The 12,230-nt window shown below is 42.3% G+C and overlaps 1 protein-coding gene across 10 annotated transcripts in view; it reads left to right on the top strand.

Annotated features, from left to right (window-relative positions):
• Positions 1–12,230, top strand: part of si:ch211-285f17.1 (sickle tail protein homolog) — a 97,794-nt gene that overhangs the window by 34,528 nt on the left and 51,036 nt on the right. The window contains exon 1 of one of the 10 annotated variants that reach the window (XM_053861082.1): positions 1,123–1,288. The exons of the other annotated variants lie outside the window; for them this stretch is intronic. The gene's annotated coding sequence lies outside the window, so the exon portion shown is untranslated. Of the gene's footprint in view, positions 1–1,122; positions 1,289–12,230 lie in introns of those variants that run through there. 10 annotated transcript variants of the gene reach the window in all.

Genomic DNA, 12,230 nt, shown 5'->3' with positions numbered 1-12,230 from the left:
TTGCCTGCTTTGGTATTCCCTTGAACTCCCCATTGAACTACTGCAGAGATTCTATGCTTTAATGTGCGTCTGGTGAGACATGGTGCCATGCAGCAAACGCAGTGGTGACATCCCACTTTCGTCAAGTGACACAGGTGCCTTTGGAGCAGACGAGGGGTACATGCCCTCTCTGCTCTTACCTCACTGGGATCTAATCTCCATGGTGAGCCACATATGAGCCAGATGTCTGGATGCACCCCCACACTGCAGAAACCCAAACTCCAAAATCCATTCTGCTTCTTTGAATACATGTACGGCCAGGTCACATGCCCCTGGACTAGAAGAGCTTCTCTCCTCGCCTTGTCTGAAGGTCTTTCCTTCCCATGCTAATATGGCGTACGATTTACCCTCTTTCGCCTAATTCCATTGCATATAATTGAGTTTTGTGTGGAAAGATGTCAAGCATTACCAGATGTAAGCGGCCTCAGGTCTGCCGCCACTGACAAGGTGCCACCGTCAAGCCTCGATGAAAACCGCTATAAGCGCCAACAAAAGCTCAGTGTGCTGCTGTCAACCTGCCGCCTCCCACACATCACCTTTCACCTCTCTGTGCCTCACCCCCCCCTTTACACCTCTATCTTAAAATCCCCAGAAAGAGCGGGCTCAGTCGTGTGCAGAAAAAGTGAATTAGAGGTTGGCGTTTGTGGTGTGACGGTAAAAAGTCTTGGCAGACGTTAGCAAAGGAGCCTTGTTTTGGAGGCAGCTTCTTGTGGCCCAGGAGGGGCTGTGTCTCATTGCGGTTTGTATCAACAAGCTCTTGGATTTGCAGAGAAAGTTTCAGATGCCCCCTCCCCTCCCTGACTCCAGTCATCTGCCCTTCTTTAAAACCTGTATATGTCTCAGACGTTCAAGCAGGAAGCATGTGTTTTCCCTCAGCCAACCAAGCCCTCTACCCATCCTCCCTCCAGCTCCGGCTCTTTGTCAGTCCTCTCCTCAATTGAGAAGAGCCAGACTTTGGTTAGTAGCGGGAGGTTGACAAACCTCCGTCAGGAGGGAACACACGCAGAACGTCCACACGTGACGAGCCTTTTCCAAATAATAGCTGGGCAGGGGGAGCGAGGAGGGGGGCAGCGGCAGAATCTTGGACAACTTGATTGGAGCATAAACAGCAGCCCAGGAAGTGGCAAAGTAAGAAAGAGGGAGAGAGAGAGGGAGGGGAGCTGAGGAAAGTGATCAAATCAGCCGGAGCAGAGCAAAAAGTTCTTGGACTGTGTGCTGCCGGTGTCACCGCGTCCAGTGTTTCCAGTCGGTGAGTTCCTCTCCATACAAACTAACACATGTGACATGTTTACGTTCTGATTTCATCGGCTGCTTATAGAGGTTCGCCTCACTCAAAGCTGTTTGTTGGCTTTGCAAAGCTGTTTTTTTTTTTTTTTTCCAGGCCTGAACTTTAGCCAGCTATTCAGTGCACGAAGAAAGAAGGGAACCAGCTAATGTGTGTGTGGCTGTGTCTAATTAAGCTAATGGGGGAGCAGAGCGCCGAGGGTCAGACGAGAACTGGAAAATATGGCAGCGCTTTAACAAACAATCTCTCCTTCTTTGTCTGTAGAATTCATCCTCACAGGTTTAGTACAGCCGAGAGTACCCTACTCTGTTGCAGAAGTGTCACATCTGAACACGCTGGTGACTTGTACAGTCTGGATCTGAAACTGGGCTCATTGTGTCGGTCAAATATGAAAGTTGACTCTGGAGTTAAGAGTCATGATAGTTAGATGGGAAGTCAAGGCTGCATTGAGGCTAAGTGTGCCCATTTATTTGAGGCAAACTAGACATGTCAGGACCCAGTTTGCGAATCAGTTATTCCAAACATATCCCCCAGATCGATGGTGTGTCATGAGCAGAGCTCCGTCAGGTTGCAGTGGTGTGTCACCGCTGTAAATTACATTTTGCACTCCTACAACACAATTCCCGCCTGGGACTCTCTGGATGCTCTTGGTTTTTTCTCTTTCCACAGCTGAGTAGATTTGCATCTGGAGCGAAGTTGTTTTCCCAAAGTCGAGCAAATGGAAACTCAGTTCAGTTCACAGCGTCGCCGAAGTTAATGTGGCCCATGAATCACCGTTAACGTCAGCTCTGATTATGATGATATTGTGACAGTGGCTGACGATCATATTTAATAGATCATATTTAGTGATCACAACAGCGGCAGTAACGACTCCACCAGCGATTACGCGCCAATGTAGGTCATCATTGCCGCTGCAGCCATAATCGTTTACAAGTTTGAGCTGCGTGATCTCGGCACTTGGTCGTGCTTCTCTCTGCACTGTTGTGACTTTCTGTTCCAAAGCAAATCTTCTGTACACAGACTAATATACCACGACATTAGTAGCAAAAACAATGACACGGGAGGTCGTGGGTCCACTGGACTACATTTAGGAGAAGCAAAGTAAAGGACATTATTGTTTGAATTAATTTACTACTCTGTCAAAAATATTATTCTCCCTTTCTCTCTCAGTTACATGTGTGAACTTTCCTATTAATTTCTGCCATTAACTTTATGTATAAGACTGTTGGAGGAAACCAGAGTGCCATATAAACAACACAGATAAAGCACCTTTAACCTTGTTGTGTGTGGTATGACAACACTGAAATAGAACTAGTCTACGAGAAAAGTGCAGTGACCATGTATTCTGGCACTGGGGTTAGTTTCGCATGGCCTTATGAAGGCACATCATGCAATGAAATTCAAAAAGCAAGCCAGCTGGGGTGAAAGAGAACGCCCAGAGTTGGCTACCGAAATAGCATCGAGCAACCCGAAAACAAAGTTCAAGACATTTTGTTGCCACAGTCACGTGGAAGTTGATATGTTTCATATCTGACTGTTTGCTGTGTTTTTGAAGCCAAGGTATTTGACTGAATTCCAGCGGTGACAAACCAGCAAATCTTAATTCCTCTGAAACCTTCCAAAGTCTAGATGGCGCCCCAGATCTCCAGAATGTCATTATCTGTCCCATGAGGTACATTTCCTGATAATCAAATGTAAATATGCTCAGAAATGTCCTTTTTGAGAGAGCCAAAAAATAAAAAAAATATGAGCCTTTTGTAATATGTATTTTTTAATACTGGATACAACTAAATGAGAATTGAAGACCAAGAAATTCAGACTATAATAAGACTATGAAGTGATATTTTAATGGTATTTAATTTTATAGCAACGTTATAACGTTCGTGTTAGTGGACCATTGTTCTACCACAGTTCAACCCACTCCCCATGAGCCAGGTCTATCGCACCATTTGGTGTCCACTGCTATCTAGAGGTACAGACTGGATGTGAGAAGTAAGGACCACAAGCTGTGTGCGACTTCCGCAAGTATGGTACAGCATATCCAACCATACCATCCAACCTATTATCAATGGCATTGCATCATGCAGAGCAGCATTGGTCCCATTACTCACTACAAAAGAACTCTGTGACCTGAACAGTTTCCATGATGCTTTGCTGTCGGGTGCGCAATCGCGACAACATGCGCCAGGAACAGAAGAGAAGTGGGAAGAACAAGAACTTGGAACACGTGGATGAAAACAGCGCTTTAATGACAATAAAAAAAAGAGATTTAACTGGTTTGATGTGACATGGCTCAGTCTTAGCGGCATGAAGCTTGTTTCCCAGCAAAATTCAATAATATAGTGATTAATACTGTGATTGGCTGACTAGGCTGCAGCGCATCATGGGAAGTCACCGTAACTGAGCTTGTTCTTGAAGTTTGCTTGCGTTATTTTGCAGCAGCCAAACAGAGCCACATCTGGCTTGTGAACCATAGGTTCCTGACCCCTTCTATAGATACACAATCCACACAAGTTTTGTTCAAGACAATGTGACATGTAAGCAAATTGAATGCGAGGCAACTTTGTTTTACCAATAAACATCTCTCCATCTGCCTTCAGAGGTCTGATGTCATCACACTGAGGTTTACCTCTTGACCGCTTGTTTACCTGGACAAGCTGCTTCACGGCATCTGGCTCATCTGAATCACATGATTCCAATATGAAAGTCAAGTGTTTCCCTCGGGGTTTTGGCTGTGCTGGACTCCCACCTGGGCCAGGTGGCGTGTGGCGGAGGAGTGGGGAGCAGGCAGGAGGACGAGCCTCACCAGGTGTTCCTCCACAAATCTGTCATCAGCCACCGTCAAGATGTGTTATTATAACTGTGTCTGAAGCATTAAATCACGCGTCTTTATAGACCTGCCACTCATATCGGTGAACAGGTTATAGATGTGACTGTTTCCTGACCTATGAGTATATGTATAGAAGCTGCCTTCCAAAACCCTCCCCGTCACACAAAACTAAATCACTGAGTCACATGGAACATGATTTAAATATTTGGTTCTGATAAGTGCTTTTTAACTGTTGCAGTGCATTATGGGACTTGATACAATGAAGGCAGTTTGGTTTGTATTTTTAAAAATGAATAAACCAGGGTCAACAAAATTGAACCTTTCAAAAATATTATTCATTATTTAAATAATAGTCATTATTTTAGGTAATTCAGTTTATGATATTGGTTTATTGGTGGTGAGCTCAGTTTATTTGGCAGGTTGAGGAGCAGAACTAAATTTAAAAAAGAGCGCCTGACAATCATGGGGCACCTTTTTCCACCAAAAAATGTATTTGTTAAATGGTGGTTTAATAGTGGCTCAGCTGTTGTTGTATTCATTTCAAAGAGGACTTCTAGTTTATCTGACAAGTTTGTGGACATAAACAGGCTTCATGCATTTTTCATTTCAATGTTTATGTTGCACCTGCAGTTCAAATATGTTGCATTATTCTCATGCTATTGTCTCCTTAATAATTCTTTGCAGCTCTGGATGAATTTGGCTTTATTTCGATTGCTGCATACATGAGAGAGAAGGGCTTCCTAGTTGGAGGAACTCGCACATGAACCGTCAGCATCGGCCACTTCTCCATCTGACTGAGATTGCAAATGACTGATCTTGTCTCCCAGATTAAGGATTTAACTGCTCACGCCATCTTTGAGGCAAAACTATCTAAAATGGTTTGTCAGTGATAAAGGTTCTTCCAGGAGAGATTCTTCATCACATTAATTGACTTCTCCTCAGTCTGACCCACTTTTTGGTGCAAATCACCTCCTGTAATGAGCCCACTCGCAGGAGTAAAAAGTCTCGATCATAAACTCAGTTTGAGTGAAAGTATTTAGGGAAAGATGTCAGCTTTGACTTGGGGTCCAACAAAAAACTAATTGAAGTTATCCTGCTCAGTTAAAATTCAAATCGGCCTGACAGAGCGACGGCGCTGAATTAGAACAAAACATGGCTATAACAAAAACCGACTCTCAGCAGGAGATTGACGGTAAACATAGAGACAGTGTTTTCATCTGGCTACATACATTGCTGTAGGCTGACAAGGATTATTCGTGGAGAAAGATCATGCTTCCTGTCGTGATGTGCGATAGCTTTCGGAAAAACAGCCAAGTCATTAAATTGGATTTTGGTCATTTCCACCAAGAAGAGTCTGGATTACCGAGCGAGTGTGTTGACCTTCAGTGAGAGGATCATGGAGAGGCTTTAAAAGTGGACTTACTTGTAAAAAGGCCACTTAAATTCACAAAGAACAACAGTGTGTCTGGTTCATCAGTGTTTACCTAGTTTGGCATTTATGGCACTAACGTCTTTTAGTGAGGTCACTTGTTTAACCCTCTCTTCTGGCGCTGGTGATGACAGGAAGGAGGGGTGTGCACCACCCAAATGCTCTCAGCATAAAGCAAGAGGCTGCTCCTGAGTCACTATGAATCCCCTGAGCTCTTTCTCTCAATGCAAGCATCACCCTGCATCACCCATCCATCCCTGAAGCACTCAAGTTAGCATCCGTCCATCCTAGCTGACTGTGAAACACGCTTTCTCTTGACTGAAATATATAAAATATGATTGCTGACGTTGAATCTTATCCTCATCAATTTAAGGTTGAAGTAGGAATTTTGGACCGCATTTTTTGTTGTCCCACCCGGATCCATTTTTGCACGCATAAAACATTATTGAAATTGTCATTGCAGCCAAATGCAGGGATCCTTAATGTTCCGCCTCTGGAAATATTTTCTCAGGCCCACGGAGCACGGGATGTTTTAGTTAAGCCGTTGCTATTTTAGGAGCAGCAGCCACCTGAGCTCGGAGCTTTGAGGGAAGTGTTTTCTGCCTGTTTGGGGAAGTCACTTCTGCGGTGACTGATAACTTCATAGGACTGTGAAAATGCTATTGATTCCAACTCAGGGAGCTAATGTCCTGGAAAAGCCGCAGAAGTTTGAGAATCCAAACTCACCCAACCAAACTTTAGGGCTGCTGTATTAGAGAAGACACTTAAAAAAAAAAAATAAAGCCAGTCGTCACTTGACATCTTGAAAACTTCATTCATTTTTCCCGCCTTATTTTAAAAATTTAAACCTTGGTATTTTAATATTCACTTTTTTCCTCTGACAAATTTTTGTCACTTGTTGCTTCCTTGTTTTTTTTGTAATAAATAAAAAAATGCTGCAAAACCTAATATTAATGTTGATTGTTCACCATTTATGATTATGATTGTTAATGATAATCACACCATTACATTTTATTTGGGGAGCTTTCTTGAGTCACCTTTCAAGGAAAAAAAGGTACGATAGTTATGAGGAACATGACATCAATAGTGAATCAATGCCTTTTTGATTTAAAAAATATGTAACATATTCATGATTTTAAAATTTTATAATGTATATATTTTTAAATCCCAATGATTTTAAAGAACCGACAGCCCCTCATATAAAGTTCGGGGGATACATTATGGCCCCCTATTAAATGAATGAAATGCTTCCCTTCAAAACGATAGAAGTTTGGACGATTGTGTGAATGAATGTGTGGAACAAACAAGTTATTGTGGGATTTCAGCTGTCGTTAAATTGCCAACATCGAAAAGTAAAAGGGGAAAAAAGCCTGTAGTTAAAGTATTCATGGAAACCAAACTGTCTCAGTGGTGAAACATGCACTTCACTTAAGGCTGACTTCTCTGGGTTTTTAGTTTCCATTCCTTTTACAGAAGGAGCTCTCTGCCTTTATTACATGGTGCCTGTAAAGTTTACCACTCACTAATAAAATTAAAATGAAAAAAAAAGGAATCGAGCAAAAGACTTTTGCTCAGTTTCCTTGCATCTTGTGGTGCAACTCTCAGTGTGTTTCATGAGTTCTTGAAAATGTCAGAAAGAGGGGACTCAATCCCTCTGGGGTCAGGTTCCCTCCCAGCACCACAGTTACATCCGCTGTGCACTTTGGCTTCTTTTCTTAGCACTTTGTTTTCCAAGTTTCCTTCCTTCCTGGTTTCCCTTTTCTTCCGAATGTTTATCCTTTCTGTGGCACCAGCGCAACAATGTCCCACTTAATTTTGTCTCTCCAAGATATGAGGCGGCTGCAGCCAATGAGCAGCGAGACTCATGTTAAAGTCATTTTGAGGTCGAAGTCTGCGGTGTGCCACTGAGGGCTAGCAAAATCAACATCGCACCATAAGTCTAATGAAGCTGATGGATAGGACATGCTGCTGCGTCAGCGCCATTATTTGGATTTTATTTTGGCTGAAATGCAAATCAAAGCGTTTGCACCGAATATCCTGTTCTGGTGTCATACAATAGCTATTATTAACACTCTCCACTTGGAATCCGCTCAGGCTGACAGGCACAGCCCAAGACGCTTTTTATTATTAGATTCCGACTCACCTCATTTAGTTTCTCAGTCAGAGTGAGACAGTTAGATGGAGAACTTTCTGTGCAGCTGCCGAAGCACTTAATTACAGATGCCAGCTGAAATCTAAAATCAGACTTTTCTACCAGCTAATACTCTGCTGCTGCTTGAACATGAGATCATCATGGAACCCTGGAGTGAACCGGTGTTAGTGTCGCTTTCCTCTTTACACTCTGTGTAAAGGTTGCTGGTTCCTTCCCACAGTCCAAAACCGTAGAGAGGACAGTCAGTGCATGCAAAGTGTCAGTCGTGTGAGTGTGGTGATGTTTGTGTATGTGTGCCCTGCAATTTGTTCCGGGTGTCGCGCTGCTTTCAACCATAAATACATGCTGACACTATTGATCATGACCGCACACCTCACCTTATACTGTAAGTCCAAGGCAAATGGTAAGCAAAATGCAACATGATTATCAAAACCCTGCTACCATCTTCAGTGTCACTCCCCATGCAGACTTAAGTATGACCTTTTTCGATTGGAGATTAAAACAGAGAAATAGTAAATTATCCATGCATCTTACCGTCAAACCATGACGGAGGTTCTAACCAAGAACAACGAGAACGTTTTTAACATCAATTGACCAAAATCAAATTATTTTTATTATAATTTTTATATTTTTTATCATGTATAGTAGCGTCGTCATAGTCATGGCCATACCAAGTCAAGGAGGAAGTGCTTTTACTCTGCAGTTCTGCAGGCTTTCCGCGGTCCGGATGTCATTATGGAGCTCATTCTATCATTTGGGAGCCATGACAGATGTCTGATGCAGAGCAAAGGGGACAGAAGGGGGTCTAAACTTTCTCCATGTCCTGGATGCTCACTGGATGTGATCCATTCGGAGTGTGGTGGGAGTGTTTTGTGTGCCATACTTTTAGCTACTGGAGACCAGTGAGCAGATGATTGTGTGGTCACCTCAGTTGAAGTATTCGTGACTGGGGACAACAAGCGCCTGGAAGAGAACCTGCCGTAGATGTTAGAGGCAAACATGCCACACATCTGTTTGCTCCAGACTCTTCCCATTGTGAAGAAGTTGTGTCTCATTTCTGTCCTCAGAGTTTTGACTGCTGGATGGAGGTCCTGCTTATTTCATTTTACTGTGTTCCAGCAGACCACTATGGCACTTGAAACCCAAACATTGATGTTTTCCGAGTGAAAGCTCCGCAGTCCTATCAAAATTCTTGAACTCTATTCAGACACAAGTACGGCACGTAGCTAAAACACAAGAAACCTCCTGGGCTATTGTGTCTGTCGAGCAGCTGCATAGTTCACACACTATGACATCACTCATTCGCCCACATCATGCATTCCTTTTTCCTCAAGAATCTATCTTGACCAGATGAAAAAAAAACCAAAAAAAAAAAAGTGGAAATGCAAGCTTCTTTCCGCTGACGTCTCTCTGCTGCTCCGATGGTCGGTGGTGGACGACTTTGAACCGTTTCCATGTGGTTTATGTGTTACATGTCGCAGTAAGCTGGATTCTCCGCTGCTTTGATCACTGAAGACTCAGATCGCTAATCCGCTTGAGCTGGGGATGTTTACCCCGGACACATACACTCGCACACATGCTCGCTAAATTGTGATTTAAAAACAGATGTGGACGTCTGGTCAATGGTTGGAGAGAGGCAGCTGACTGTGGGGACGCTTCAGATGTTTCCGCAGGTTTGGGCCACACTTTTGCATCACTGAGGTTTCGACGGTGGTATCAAATATCTGGGTACATTCGGGTGTGTGCCGTTTTGACTAGAGTTCAATGACATCAGAGAGAACCTTGCCTTCACGGTATCACTGAGCGCTGCTGTAGGGTTTATTAGAAAGGTTAGAATACAATATCTGAAATAAATTAATAATAATAATGAATCAAATACTGGTTGAATACTTTTTGTGTTAGTCATTCACATTATCATGTGTTTATGTGTTCAGTATAAAACAATTCCTCAATACAATCAAGGCTTTTTTAAATAATGCTAAAATCTGAGATGTCATTTAAGTTTAAAACTTTTTTTAAGACTTAAGAGAGAGTTTTTTCTTGCAAATGTTTTATGTGCTCATCCTGTAGAAAATAGTGTTTATTTAAAATGTTACATAAAAAGTTAAATACATAATTCAGACACAGTTGATCACATTAATTAGCTAATAATTAAATAAAATAAAATAGTTTGGAAATTTTAATTATGACCTGAACATTTACATAGTAAAATATAGTTAAATATTTACAATACTTTTTTATAATGAATTATGTTCTCTTTCATTAGTGACAGCATCACTATAGACGTCATCTAAAACATCTGTGAGAAATTAGCTATAATTGCTTTTTTTCTTTTTTTTTTTACTAACTGCACTCTTGAATTCAGACAAAGCGTTCAGTAATGTACACCATTGATGGCAAGATAAAGAAATGTAAACCGGGCTGGTCTTCTGGCTGGATTCCATATTCCACATGTTCTGGAACGCCAGACAAACAAATTGTCAGTCAAGAGCGGATTATCATTTTATGGAAATTCTGGAATATATATACATGAGGTATAAACCAAAGGAAGAGCCAGGAGAAGACAGAGCGAGGTGCTGATACAGTCTCCCCGCTGTATTACATCACTGGGATGCTTGGACTCTGATGACATTGTCTGAGATGGCGGGGAGGGGTGACTTTGGGGATGATGTCATTCATAACCAATCTGATTTAGGCGTGGCTTTGAAGTGTGGAAATGGTTGGATTTCCCTGCTTTAAGAAGAATATTTTCTCTCACTGTTAAACCAGAAAAATATGTAAATATTAGGCAAAGTTTTGACCATCAGGAACATGCGAGATTTGTGCTTTTTTTAAAATAAAATAGAACAAGTTTCCCTGAAAAATGCTCAAAAAGCAGAATATTGGTGGTTATAGTGTTGTTGGTAGGTATGGGTTTGTGAGTGAAATTGGAAAAGTCCTTTTAGATGCGTGTCTGACAACCTTTATGAGGAGTTTGTGGGAGCCAGAGGGCGTCATCTGGGGAAAGCTTGCTTTGTGGAGTCAAGCTTTTTGAGCTCAAACAATAGTGGTGTATATATATATTCCCTGTTATGACTTGAGTTTGTCTCCAAAAATGACATGCCACTGATATTGTTCAGCCTAAAACATTCGTCTTCCACGTTAAGCCTCGGATTAAGAGGTGCTGATCCTCTTCCATTCCAGATGCCATCAGAGGAAGCAAAAAGGAGGTAGTTATCTGACGAGGCTTGAAATAAATACCCTCCATGTTGATTTTGCAGTAGCGAAGGGCAGGTGAAACTGTCACGCACATTCCATAACCTAGTCCATGCTGTGCCATGAGCTCGCTTTCCATTAAGTAACTCTTTCCACCTACCTTGTGACCTGATCCCTGCCAGGCAGAGCATTATGACCTCTTTGTGGTGAACCCATTAAATGTCACAGGGGCTCCTTTTTCTCCTCTCTCATGGGAAAGCTGCAACATTTCCATACGAAAGCCTCATCTGCCCTGTAACTTTCATCACCCCTGATGCTGCTCACCTGCTCTCTTTGTTTCCTTATTTTTACAGTTTGGAAAAGTATTTAAAACTCTTATGTCTCCTTTCTGTTTGGCAAAGAACATATTTTTCCAGCCCAGTATAACTGTTTTGTGGGGAGTGTAAATGTCTGAAGGCATTTCCTCCGTCTGTGTTTAAATGGGTTTGACCAAGATCATCACAAACCCTCTAGTCCCGGCCCATTTGTTCCACACAGCCCTGGGCTGCAATACACCCCCACATACAATCACCTGAACCACACAGTGCACACTATGCAAGCTTACACAAGGGTGCTCTGTTCACATATCCCCTCAGCCAGGGGGGAAGCAGGGGCTCATAGCTCAGTGTGCTGGGGGTTTAACACGAGAACTTCTCAAACATTCCAGGACTTTGTTGAGTTGTACTTGAGCAAGCATTTGTACCCTAAATTGCTGAGTGTGCTTTTGAGGTTGTTGAGTTCTACTTGCTGTTTACTGCTGTTCCATGGTTCTGATGGTTTTTAGCTGCAGGGGGAAAGTCTGTTGAAAATGTCTGAAGAACCTTGCTTGGAGCACCACAAAATATAAAGTCCCTTTTACTTTTACTCTTTGGATTTTATCCAACCGCACAGCTGATCTTTTTAGTAATTTTTAGTGTATCTGCCCTGCTTTCATTTTAAGTATTTATTGTTTTTAATATCTGTTTTATCCTGATTTTACAACTCTACAGCACTTAGTGACGATCTTGTATTGCTTTTTAAGTGCTTTATTATGGTATGGTGATGCTGTTTTCACTGCCATCCTGGGCGGCGCTAATGGCAGTTCACCAACCAAAGGTTAGGCCTTTGGACAAGTCTGACCTGAAAGAATGCAACGTTACCAAGCGTACCGTATGTAGGTGTTCTGCATGTTACATGAGATGTTAGCATTAACACCTCACACACACACTATATTGTTTTGATAAGAGCTGGTCACCAAATTTCACACACAATAGCCTCAACC

The sequence above is a fragment of the Synchiropus splendidus genome, chromosome 3 (assembly GCF_027744825.2).
Source record: "Synchiropus splendidus isolate RoL2022-P1 chromosome 3, RoL_Sspl_1.0, whole genome shotgun sequence".
Lineage (NCBI taxonomy): Eukaryota > Metazoa > Chordata > Actinopteri > Syngnathiformes > Callionymidae > Synchiropus > Synchiropus splendidus.
The sequence above is the reverse complement of the archived record's forward strand: the minus strand, read 5'-3'. Positions and strand labels throughout refer to the sequence as shown.